This window comes from Halichoerus grypus, chromosome 4 (assembly GCF_964656455.1).
Source record: "Halichoerus grypus chromosome 4, mHalGry1.hap1.1, whole genome shotgun sequence".
Taxonomy (NCBI): Eukaryota; Metazoa; Chordata; class Mammalia; order Carnivora; family Phocidae; genus Halichoerus; species Halichoerus grypus.
Window position 1 is genome coordinate 153,379,622 of NC_135715.1, and position 12,346 is coordinate 153,391,967.

The window sequence follows — 12,346 nt, forward strand, 5'->3', positions numbered from 1 at the left end:
GAATATGTGCAAGTTATATCAATTATAACCTAACAAGTTGTTAAATAAAAATCTATTGAGAAAAAAAACAGAGTGGATAAACTGTTATTTTCTATACATTTATCTACTGTGCTTATGCAAATATTTATTCAGTCAAAATATAGAAAGATAAGTCACTAGTGACTTATTTTTAAGATTTTATTTATTTATTTGAGAGAGATTGAGAGAGCATGACCGGGGGGAGGGGCAGAGGGAGAGGAACAAGCAGACTCCCAGCTGAGCAGGGAGCCTGACATGGGCTGATCTCAGGACCTTGGGATCATGACTTGAGCCAAAGGCAGATGCTTAACTGACTAAGCCACCCAGGCGTCCCACCTTTAGATATAATAACTGATAATCTCAAATGATACAATCAACTTGGGAAGATTTTTCAGCTCCACAGAATCAATTTAATCATATCAGAGATAATTATTAATTTTAGGCAAGGAATACAAAGTATCCAATTTCTGACAGATTTGATATATGTAAAATTAGAAATTCACACTATTTTCTGTTTGTAAAAATTCAATTGTTTCCATTTAAAGTCAGTTTTTTTAATTTTGTGAATACATCACAAAGAAATATATATTATGGCTCCCAATTAGACTCATTTAGGGGAGATATAAAAAAATTAAAAAATAGATATCCAGTGCATCCATCCTAGACAAAAATCAATAATATCAGGGACAAAACTTAGGCATTTTAAATCCTCCCCATGTGATAAAACATTTAATCAAGATTGAGAGGTACTGATGAAAGTTGCTTGACTTAGTCATCTTTATTCCTGAGTATACTTGTGAATCATAATCCTGTTGCTAATGTGGCTTGGGTAAGTAACTTGATAATTTGGCAAGGTAATAGAACAGTCTTTCAATATGTATAGCAATACAGTATGCACAAGACTATATTGAATAATATATACAAAAATGTAAACACCCTCTCAGCCTCTGTCTTGAAAGTTTCAATATTAGGTTCACATCCCCAACTAAGTACGGCTTATGTATATTCTAATATTAAATGACAAAGAAATATTTTAACAGTTGAATTTATTATTTTAGAGATTTGCATTTATTTACATATGCATGTATACTGTCTGCTACCAAATAAAAATTACTATAATCACTTTAAAATGATCTCAATGTTATAATAGTGTTATTACAGTGTCTGAAAATTGAGTAAAATTAACTATACTGCCAGTGGAACTGTTCCTCAGACACTATCTTTAGCTCCATAAAAGAATTTTAATTACATTTTTATGTGAAGTTAATTTTGACATCTACAAACTAGGATTTTTCATGTAATCATTGGGATAATCTTCCAGCTCCCAGTAACCACTTATAAAACATGTTCCAATAATGTCTGTCTAGATTCTCCAGAAAGTAGTATACCAAATAAAATTATTATGCAGCCAAAGTTTGGATGTCTTGGATACCTCAGGGTCCTTCTCAACATATGTTGCATGGTAGATAAATAAGAGTAAGATCATGATTAAGATGTCAAATTATTCCAGATGCCATGGAGATCTGGTAATAGCCTATTATTCATAAAGCTTTTCAAATTTACCAACATAAGAAAGCATTTTATTCTCTCCCAGTCTCACAAGTAAGGTTTTAAGTACTATGAGAAGCTCAAATAATCAGTTTCACATTAGTTTCCACAGTTACCAAAAATAAATAATTTATAAGGACGTAAAAATTTATGATGTTCTTAATTTGAGTAACTTGGTACGAGACACTTCTAGGTCAAAGACAATAAGATGATTTGGCAGTTTTAAATTGCAGATATTTCAGGATACTAAAACAACACAAAAACACTCCTGGCAAAGAGGAATGATGAAAGAGCACTCAGCATTTCCATAAATTAGCACTAATGAAAAAATAACTCACACAAATGATACACTGCTGAAGAATAAATCAATTAAAATTTTAAAAATCACTACGGGAAAACTGTTTCTTACTTGTTAAAAAGAGAAATGGGAGTCGAAACAAAAAACTTTAGGGAATTGAGAGAAATGGGGGAGGGAGAAACGCTCTGTTTAATTTAAAGAAAATGGTTATTAGAAAAATGTGGTTTTGTTTGCAAATTTGAAAGTAATATAATTTTGATAAGAATTATTTAATTGGTCATAATAACATACCAACTTCCTCCCAGGAAGTTCAAATTTCTTTACTAATTTTTGCATTTCCACAAAATCAAATTTAGCCTTGAACTCACAGGATATATAAGGTACCACTATTCTCTGTATTGTGGGTCAAAACAAAAACAAATGTTTTTAGATACTTTGATGAAATATATGGAAGTATTACTCCATTGAAATAAGAAAAAGGGTGTATTAATGTATGATTAACTTATCTGCTAGTAATAGTATTATTCTAAAGTAAATGGGCAAATGAGTTTAGATAAATACAATTTAAATTAGGAATAATGGAGTAAATTTATTTTTAAACGATTTTTAAGATTTTATTTTTAAGTAATCTCTACACCCAATGTGTGGCTCAAACTTACAACCCCAATAACAACAGTCACATGCTCTACCAACTGAGCCAGCCAGGTGTTCTGCAAGTTTATTTTTAAATAATTTTTTTAAAGCCAAATAAATGTAAACCAATATTTGCCTTAAAAAAATCATATTAATTCATTAATGAGTTTATCTGTTTGAATATATTTGAAGTGAATTGGTTGAATTATGATAAGAACCTTTAAGTGACATTCTTAAAAATGCCTACACATAAGTTTACTGATTCAGATGATTATATGTGGTATCACATGTTTCTATTAAAATAACATTATCATTCATTTAATTAACTGAAATTTATTGAAATAAGAAGAGTATTCAACTTAAAGGAATGCAATAAAACTCACAGAACAGCAACCATACACAACATAATTTTCCTTCATCTTTTACCAAGTCATCAGGTTAGACTTAAATGAAAAAATACTAAAGCCTGCAATTTGACAGCTTTTCCTCAAGCCAGCAGAAAACCAAAATCAAAGGGAAAACAAATCATCTGAAACCTGGAGAGATGGGCCTTTGCAGAAGAAACAAGATCCCAGCACTTACTTACAAGGGAGAGACACAACTGAACACCTTCTAAGCCAGTAAGAACATTTAGCTAGAGATTTTTAAAGAATTGCTAACAACTGAGTAGGACTAGCATGAAAGAGTGGAGCACAGAAACCTAAGACAGTTTGTACCTTTGTATAAGCTTCTCCATAAATCCCATGAGGTACTCACGGAGAAATTCGAAGAGAATCCCAAGAAAGCTTCCCACATGGTCCAGAGCAAGAAAGAGAATAAAAACACTCCCCTAACTCTGCCCATCGCATCTCCCCTAAATCCACTAGAGAACAAAAGCCTTAATCTGCAAGGAGAAACCACAAAGAAGTTGCAGGTGAGTAATTGTGGGAAGTCACTACAGCTGGGTTTAAGAATCTGAAGTCAAAAGCTTATTAAGGTGTGTTCCCTCACTGGTGAAAATCTGCAGCTGGTTGATGGGAACAGGCTCTAACACTGAAGGAGAGGCTCTGTATTAGGTGTTAGGGCCAGTGTTACTTGTAGAGGAGGGGCAGGAAGACTTGTGAAGGCTAGCATTCTCTAGAACTAAGTTCTAGTGACTACATAAAATTGAGGCATAATAAGAACTTCAAAGAATGTCTGCACCCTTTTCCTTCACTACCAGTCTAACATGTGTCAGATGGAAGAGCTTCAAAGAAAAAAAAGAAAAAAAAAACTTTATTGAGAATAGCATAAAGGAAAAACTGTAAGATACGTAGGGAGACTCAAAGCCAAATGGGAAACTTGTGTGGGAACCCATGGCTTTGAGCCCTTTGGGACCATCTAAAATATTTTTTGTAAGATTTTATTTATTTGAGAGAGAGAGAGAGAGAGAAGCAGACTCCCTATTGAGCAGGAAGACTGATGCAGGGCTTGATCCCAGGACCTGGAGATCATGACCTAAGCTGAAGGCAGACACTTAACCGATGAAGCCACCCATGTGCCCCCCATTAGCACCATCTAAATGACTAGTTCTAATTTTTTAAAAATATTATTTCACAAACATTTAATGTGTATGGTCAAGAAGGGATGGGAGGAGATGGGAAAAATTGGTTGCGTGCCATTATTATGAATTATGTGGACCTTCGTATGTAAACTGTAAACTTTAAACAATTCAATTCCTAAAAGATTAATACAAATTTACAATAAAAGCCTTGTGGAAGGAAAGATATGCTGCTATTCAAGCATGAACATACTCACCTTACTTTATTTACTATGTGGTAAAGCAAGTTCAGCTTTCAACAAAATGTTTACAATACATACAAACAGGAAAGAAAAATCACAGTGTGGAGAGAGAAAGCAATTATCAGAACTGACAGATCTGACACAGACGGAACACTGAGACACAGATTTTAAATAACAGTGTTAAAATCTTGCAAGATCAGATAGATAGTTTCATCAAATAGGTGAAAACTCTAAGAAATATTCAAATGAAGTGCTAAAAGCAAAAGCACAGTAATAGGGGTGAGAGATGCCTTTCAAGAATTCAGTCCACTCAACACAACCAACGAGAGAAGCAGTGACCTGGAATAAAGGTCAGGAAAAATTAGTGAAACTAAGACCAAAGAGACAACAGAGTGAAAAACACAGAACAGGGAATCCAGGATATGTGAAAAAACCATAAAATGGTCTAACATATGTGACATTGGAATCCCAGAAAAAGAACCATGTAAAATGAAATTTTGAATAAATGATAGCTAATAATTTTCTAAAACTAGTGACAGAAATTAAACCACAAACTCAAGAGCTCGGAAAACATGAGAATGGGTAAGTATTAAAACAAACAATGAACAAATAATATAATAATAAACATGAATAATAAATAAATAAATAATAAAACATGACAAAAACGGAGTGAATTTAAAAAAATTCGTGCATATCATAGTTAAACTTCAGAAAGAGAAAGAGAAAGCCTGGGCGTCTGCCAGAGTAAAAGACTCACTAGTATCATATAGTAAGAAATGTAAATATACACAAAGAAAATGAAGAACATTGGAAGTTGAATTAATAAAAGTTTGATAAAATATTTTTTCTTATTTTAATTATTCTAAAAGCAAAAGCTTTAACAGTATGTGGTTTAGAATATGAAAATGAGAAATTTTTGACAGTAGTGCCACAAAGTACAAAAGAGAAAAATTGGAAATAATCTTGTTATGAGGTTCTTCTACCACACATGAAGTGATATCCTATTATTTAGTCTCACATGGTTCAAGATTGTACCTCGTAATCACATGTTATTAATGGAGAACATAAATGGAATGGAATTATAAAAAATGCACAAAGCAGAAAAACAAAAAGAAATGATAAAAAAAGAAATGATAAACATGAATATAATGAGGTGATTTTAATACAAACATATCTAATCATCATTTTACGTGTGAATAGCTTGAAAACACCATTAAAACAATTAAAAGCCAATGGCAGAGTGAATAAAAAAGCAAGACACATGATCTAATGTGTGCAAGGCAACACTCTAAATATAATACTTAAGTGAAAAGAAATGAGATGGAGATAAATATACACTAACCAAAATAAAGCTAGGTTAACTATATCAATTTCAGACAAAGTAGACATCAGAACAATGAATATTACAAGTATAGAGGAATATTATATGACAGTAATGGGGTCAATTAAAAAAAAACATAAAAAGAAAAAAACCTAGCAATGCGTGCACCAAAAAGCAGCTTTTAAATACAGGAAGTAAAATCTGATAGAAGAATACAGAAATAAACAAATCCACAATTATAGTTTGAGGACTTCAACAGCCTAAGTAAAGTCATGCAGTAAGACTCTTGAAATGTTTACCATGAATATTCTAGGAGTGGTTATTGATATCTTCTTTGTGATCAGTTCCCCTCCCCCCAGCCCACCCCATCTTCAGAAAGAGCGTGTAAAGCATGAGTGCTTCATCTGAGTGGTGGTGGTGGTAAGAGAAGATGAAGACAATGTGTGCCAAAGCTTATTTGCCACTACACTTGAGAGAGAGATTCCCTTTCTATCTTTCTATCAGATACCCATTATAAGTGTCTGACATAGAGTACAATTACATTGAAATATACGGGATTCTAAGAAAATAAATATTTCACAACTTAGTCTTAAATTCCCCTATCCCTTTAGATATTTTGGAGAAATGAAAATTTGCCTTGAATTAAAAAAGTTACATATATTACATATAATTATTAAATATAATACATAATAATATGCAGTACATAATACACTTCTGCAATACATTTCTGTTAGCAACATTCATACTTTATATGAAATAAAAGTACAGATGAAAGCAATCTTTAATATAATCTGTTTTTGAATATAAAGTATTTAAAACTAATTTTTAGATAAGCACTTAAGTTAACATTTGCATAATATATTACCCTTTAATTTTTCCTCCTATTTTAAAACTCAACTAATATGTTCAACATAATTTAAAAATCTTCCATCTTCATAGGATATTTCTAAAATACGCAATAGTACCTTCTTATGCAAGTGAATGTGAAGGAAACTTTGTTCTCCAATTAATTTTTTTTTAAATATCAGAGATGAAATATTTATTTCACTATATGTTCCTCTTCTAAGATGAAGCAACTTAATCTTCATTTAGTTTGCTTTTTTAATCAGATGACAGAAACACAATTAGGAGATGCTGCCCACAATCATCTCTGAATAATTAAGTAAATCTCAACAGGTGAAGTAGCAGTTTATAAAGAAAAATAATTTCCAGAAAAACCTTGTTGAGGCCATTGCAAGATATTCGGTTAATTTGTAAAAAATTTAGTAAAAACTAAAACAATAAAATTTGGTCTATAAAAGTACTAACGAGACTATATATTTTTTTTCAATTTTGTCCTACACTTATAAGACCACCGTTAAGGATATAGGAATACTTAGGTTATTTTGGTTAAGATATTTATAGTAAAAGTGAGAGAAACATATGAAAGAAAGAAATTGGTAGCTTAGTTCAATCAGTATATTTCATAGTTCCTTTATGCTGCAAATAAACTCTGATTTGAATTTTCATAAGCTACTATATCTTTAAAATATTAAATCTATTATGACTGGTGTTTGTTTTAAATGACCTACATTAATTAATTTAAATTCTATTTATAGAGCCAATAGTATGCTTGTTTAAAATAAGATAAATAAGGACACCTGGGTGACTCCGTCGGTTAAGCGTCTGCCTCCGTCTGCCTCCGTCTGCCTCCGGCTCAGGTCATGATTGCGGGGTTCTGGAATTGAGTCCTTCGTGGGGCTCTTTGCTGGGGAAACCTACTTCTCCCTCTCCCCGCTGCTCCCCCTGCTTGTGCTCTCGCTATCAAATAAATAAAATCTTAAAAATAAATAAATAAATAAATTTTGGAGCTATATAATGGACCTATATAAAGTATATTAAATACAAAATAATGAGTGATTAAAGATAAATAATATTTAAGCCACAAATTTTTCTCAATAATTAAACATACAGTTGATGATACAAAAATGAGTACCTGTCTAACAGAATAAATTTATATAAGGTCATGAAGTTATGAACATGCTATATTTTTCTATATGTGTAGTTCTCTGTTCTGTTGTAAAGGCCCTTAATGTATAATTATATATGTATATATGTCATATAATACATAATATAAATTTTATAATATGCAAGCTAGTAGTAAAATAATTTGTATCTTAATTACTGCTTCTTAGATTTTTTTCTTTGTGGTATGGAGATATTATATCTTCTATTAGATGATTTCAGCTATTAAAAATAAGTTATAGTCAGCCTATTGAAGGGCAAGCATTTGAACTGACCCACAGGCTTAATGATGATACTAGGTTCTTTTGTATTATTGGCCTGTCTGACTTGTACCCAGTACATTCATGGATGTTTCTTTCCCCATTTTGTTCATAAGATAATTGCCAATGGCAGTTAGGTTAATATGTTTCCCTGTTGCTGTCCAATTACAAAGACAGAATCAGTTCCTATGGCTTCTTTCCCTGAAACCCCCTGCAAGACTCACTTTTCTCACTGTTTAAATTGAATGAGGCCCATCCATTCCTAACTGATTTATTTAATTAAATGGAATTCATTAAGCTCCAGACCCTATTATTTAAGCCAAGAATATAAAAGTGACAAATTAAAATTCCTTTGTTCATGGAGCTGTTTTGGGGAAATCAAATAATTTAAAATATGTATAATATAATGCCAGTTACTGATAGGTACAATGAAGAGGGAAGAAAACACACACGCACACAACACACACAAGGAGGTATTCAAAAGTGACAACCATGAGGATATAGTTATCATGGATGAACCCTCTAAGAAAGTGATCTTTGATCAGAGACCTAACGGAGTCCAGCGAACCACTGACAGCAATTCCTTATCTAATGTTATCCCCTCTGAGGAAAGGAACACCAGTACATTTCATGCCTCACAGATACTGAAAATAGAAATCAAAGTCACACATGTCTCTGCACATTAAAAGGACCCAATAAGACATTTCCAATCCCTTTTGAAGTTCCAAACACTATTGATGATGAATTAAGACACCCATTTCACCTCACAATTCACACAGTGCAGGGCTCTCAGTAGAACTTTCACCTCCCTTATCAGCCTCAGACTAATAGGCCTTCTAGAGGACTAGAATGGCTTACTTAAAAAAATTAAGTTCAAATTCAATCTAATTAACCCCCTCCCCTATCAGTCATCAGTCTAATCAAAGATTAATTTTAATAACAAGTTTTAACTCTATATTTGACATCTGCTGACAGGTTTTAAGCATCACCCTTCCCTCTTCCCCTGTTGCCCCACGTCTGGGAAAACCAATAAGAAATCTTGAGTCTCCTTTGCTCTGCATTCAACAGAAAGTTCAAACCACCCAGATCTAGCCAGTGTGGAAACCCTTACCCCAGCCTCATGACTTAAGCACAATAAAACCCAAGCCAGTATCTCTTCTCCATTCTCTCCAGCTATTTTTCAGACCTGCTTGGGATCCTGCCATTCCCTCTGCAGAAAATCTCATTATGTAACAAATCATTTCAAGCCCTGTTGGTTTATGCATGGCATCATCCAAAATCAATCTTATGTTTTGAGGGACTATCTTAACTCTATAGAATGACCAGAAAAATAATAGACATTAAACTGTTTTTGTTATAGTTTTCTTTACTGTTTTCCCAAATTTTCTCTTTCCCTGTTTTCCACACTACTTCTATGTCTCATTCAGTTTTGACTTCTGACAAAATATGCCTTTTGTTTTCATTGATGTTGATTTCCATTGGATATATTACATCCTTAAATACTTCAATATATCTTTAGTTATAAAATACATAGTATTTACACATTGAATTGCTTACAAAATAAAATCATGAAAATAAAACAAAATATTAAAACTCGTCAATAATTTGATATTCCTCAGATTACTTCAGTTAGTCATACTCTTTAAAATGTCTCAAAATCCCCTGCTATAATACACGCTGAAGGAATTTTTATATTATAAACTATAATTTTCTAAGAGATTACTTTATATTTTTTCTATTTTCTTATTTGAAGTCTATTCAAGATTTATAATGAACAACAAAACTTTTATAAAGCCTTCAGGAATATAATTATTTTAAAATTATGTTGGGGGCGCCTGGGTGGCTCAGTTGGTTAAGCGACTGCCTTCGGCCCAGGTCATGATCCTGGAGTCCCGGGATCGAGTCCCGCATCGGGCTCCCTGCTCGGCAGGGAGTCTGCTTCTCCCTCTGACCCTCCTCCCTCTCATGCTCTCTGTCTCTCATTCTCCCTCTCTCAAATAAATAAATAAAATCTTTAAAAAAAATAAAAAATAAAATTTAAAAAAATAAAATTATGTTGGTTTTCACAAAATGTTAAGAGTGTCAGAAAAAGATCATCTAAATATTTTAAATGTATAGATAAAGCTCAGGTAAAATGGCCATAAATACATTTTACTACACGATACATTTACCTTCCACATTATACCCAATGAAGACTACTTTCAAAGTCTAACTTTCTTAAGCAAAACTAACTTAAATGTACATATTTTAAATGAAGTTAAGGGAAATTGTAATACTGCTTATATTATCAGTTTATTTCAATTACTCCAACAACTTAGGCAAATATCTGATAAGATAAATTGCATGACCAATTGAAATATGAATTTTGTTCTGTTTTGTTTTTGTCTGCCTTTGTATAATTGTTCAACTCTACAACATCCTGAGAAAATACCCCTTTTAATCAGGTATGTGTCCCTATCCACCAGTAGAGACAGTAATGAAACCAAATTTATTCTGCATACAGATTTTTCAGTGCATTAAATATGACCATGGAAATAGATGGCATAGAGGCCAGTTTTACACTACCAGCAAGCTGCATTACTGTATTACTATGTACTTTATTACTGTAATATTACTGTATTACTTATATTACTGTACTCTTTTCTGAGAAAAGAAAAAATATATATTTCGGTATAGTTCTCACATAATAAAATCAGTTGCCCAAGTGTCCTCATGTAGGGAGAGTCAACTGTCAGTATCTTAGATGAGGTGAATATTATACTCACATAGAGGTCTAAAGAGTCAGATTTAAGCTCACTTATTTTAAATAATTCTCTTCATGACAAATTTATCAGAAGATAAGTACAATTATTAAATCATAAAATGTTACTGCATTTTTATTTTTCTACTGTCTTCTCTTCCTAGTTTTCCTGATGTAGGAGAGATGTTTGGAGGAACATCTCAAACTGGAGACTCTTAAATTGTGGTAAATCTAGTAATAGTGACCATGACTAGAAAGAGAAAAGAATGTAGAAAAACTTGGCAAATATACTATTTTTAGTAAAATATAATCTATATGGCAAACAAATTAAGGATATGATAAAATATTGATTAAAAATAAATCCTGTTTCCTTTATAGAATATAGATTCTTATTAGTGATTACTTTTTATTTTCCAATTTGGCAACAGTTTTGTACTCTAAGCCCAAGAGAAAGTTAATATATGCAAGATATATTAATATCTGAGTATGAATATGCAGAGTATTTTTAAAAAGTGGTATTATAAAAATGAAAGTCCTTGAGCATATGCTGGTAGATCATTTGTCTATCATCTCATATTGAAAATAGTTATATAAATGTTAAAGACATGATGATTTCCTCTAAATCTTCCATAAACATTTTGACTTATTTTTAAATTCCATGATTTTGCTTCTGAACTTTTCCAAAAACTATAATAAGAAATACAAATTTAGACAACATGAAACAATAGTTCGGGTGCCAAAATATAAAACATCCTTTTGAAAGTATCTTATATTTAAGGGATTTAGGAACTCTACGACTCACTGGGATTTTCCCATAAGCAATGATGAGACTCAGAGATTATCTCAATGTAACGTGTGCTCTTCTAGGAGCTCACAGACTCTCGTAGGTCCTGGGCATACATATTTCTTTTAAAATCATCAGATAATTTATTTAATTAAATATCATCATCTTATTTAACTGATGTGGAATTGATGTTTAAAGAAGCTCTTACATTTTAAGATGCTATCTCCAAGTAACCAAATTGCAACTGGGCACAGAAGAGTGTACTGACTGAACATCAGGGCTCCTGAGCACCCTGACATCTTCCCCGGTGTTCCTGCTTGGCCTGTGAGGAGCCCAGTTCTGGATGGTCTACTTACCAAGCAACTAGGTTTGCCTGGATTCCTTTGTTCTTGCCAATTCCCTATTAATCACCAAATTTACTATACATTTTAACTTGATAAACAATGTATATGTCCTGACTCAGAAATTCCTCCTCTGAAATGTTTCAATAAGTTGCTGCATGAGCTATGTATGTCCATATATCTCTGGTATTGCCCAAGCCCCTCATGCCTGTCCTTAACCTACTATCCACACATCCCACAAGGCCAGAGTGAGGGCCAAACACACAGCATGAGCATGTTAAAATACCATTTTTCTGTTCCATTTTGGAGGAAATTGCCCTTCAAGAAAATGAAACTTAGGGAAGTTGCAAATACAGTATAATGGAGCTCCAGGAATTCTTTACCTAGATTCACAAGCTGTTAACATTTTGCCACACTTAAATTTTTTACTTTATTTTCTTTCCCTCTGAACCACGTACAATGTTGACAGCAAAACTATGGTTGATTTAGAGGGTTAGAACAGTGTTCCTACTCCAAAAAAGTCGCCTTGGTTGAAAAAAAAAATATTAAGTCTCCTTAATGCAACATTTTATTTTTGTACACAAATACCTACAGCTATTCATCATTTTCAAAATGTCATAAAAGTACTAGCCAAACTT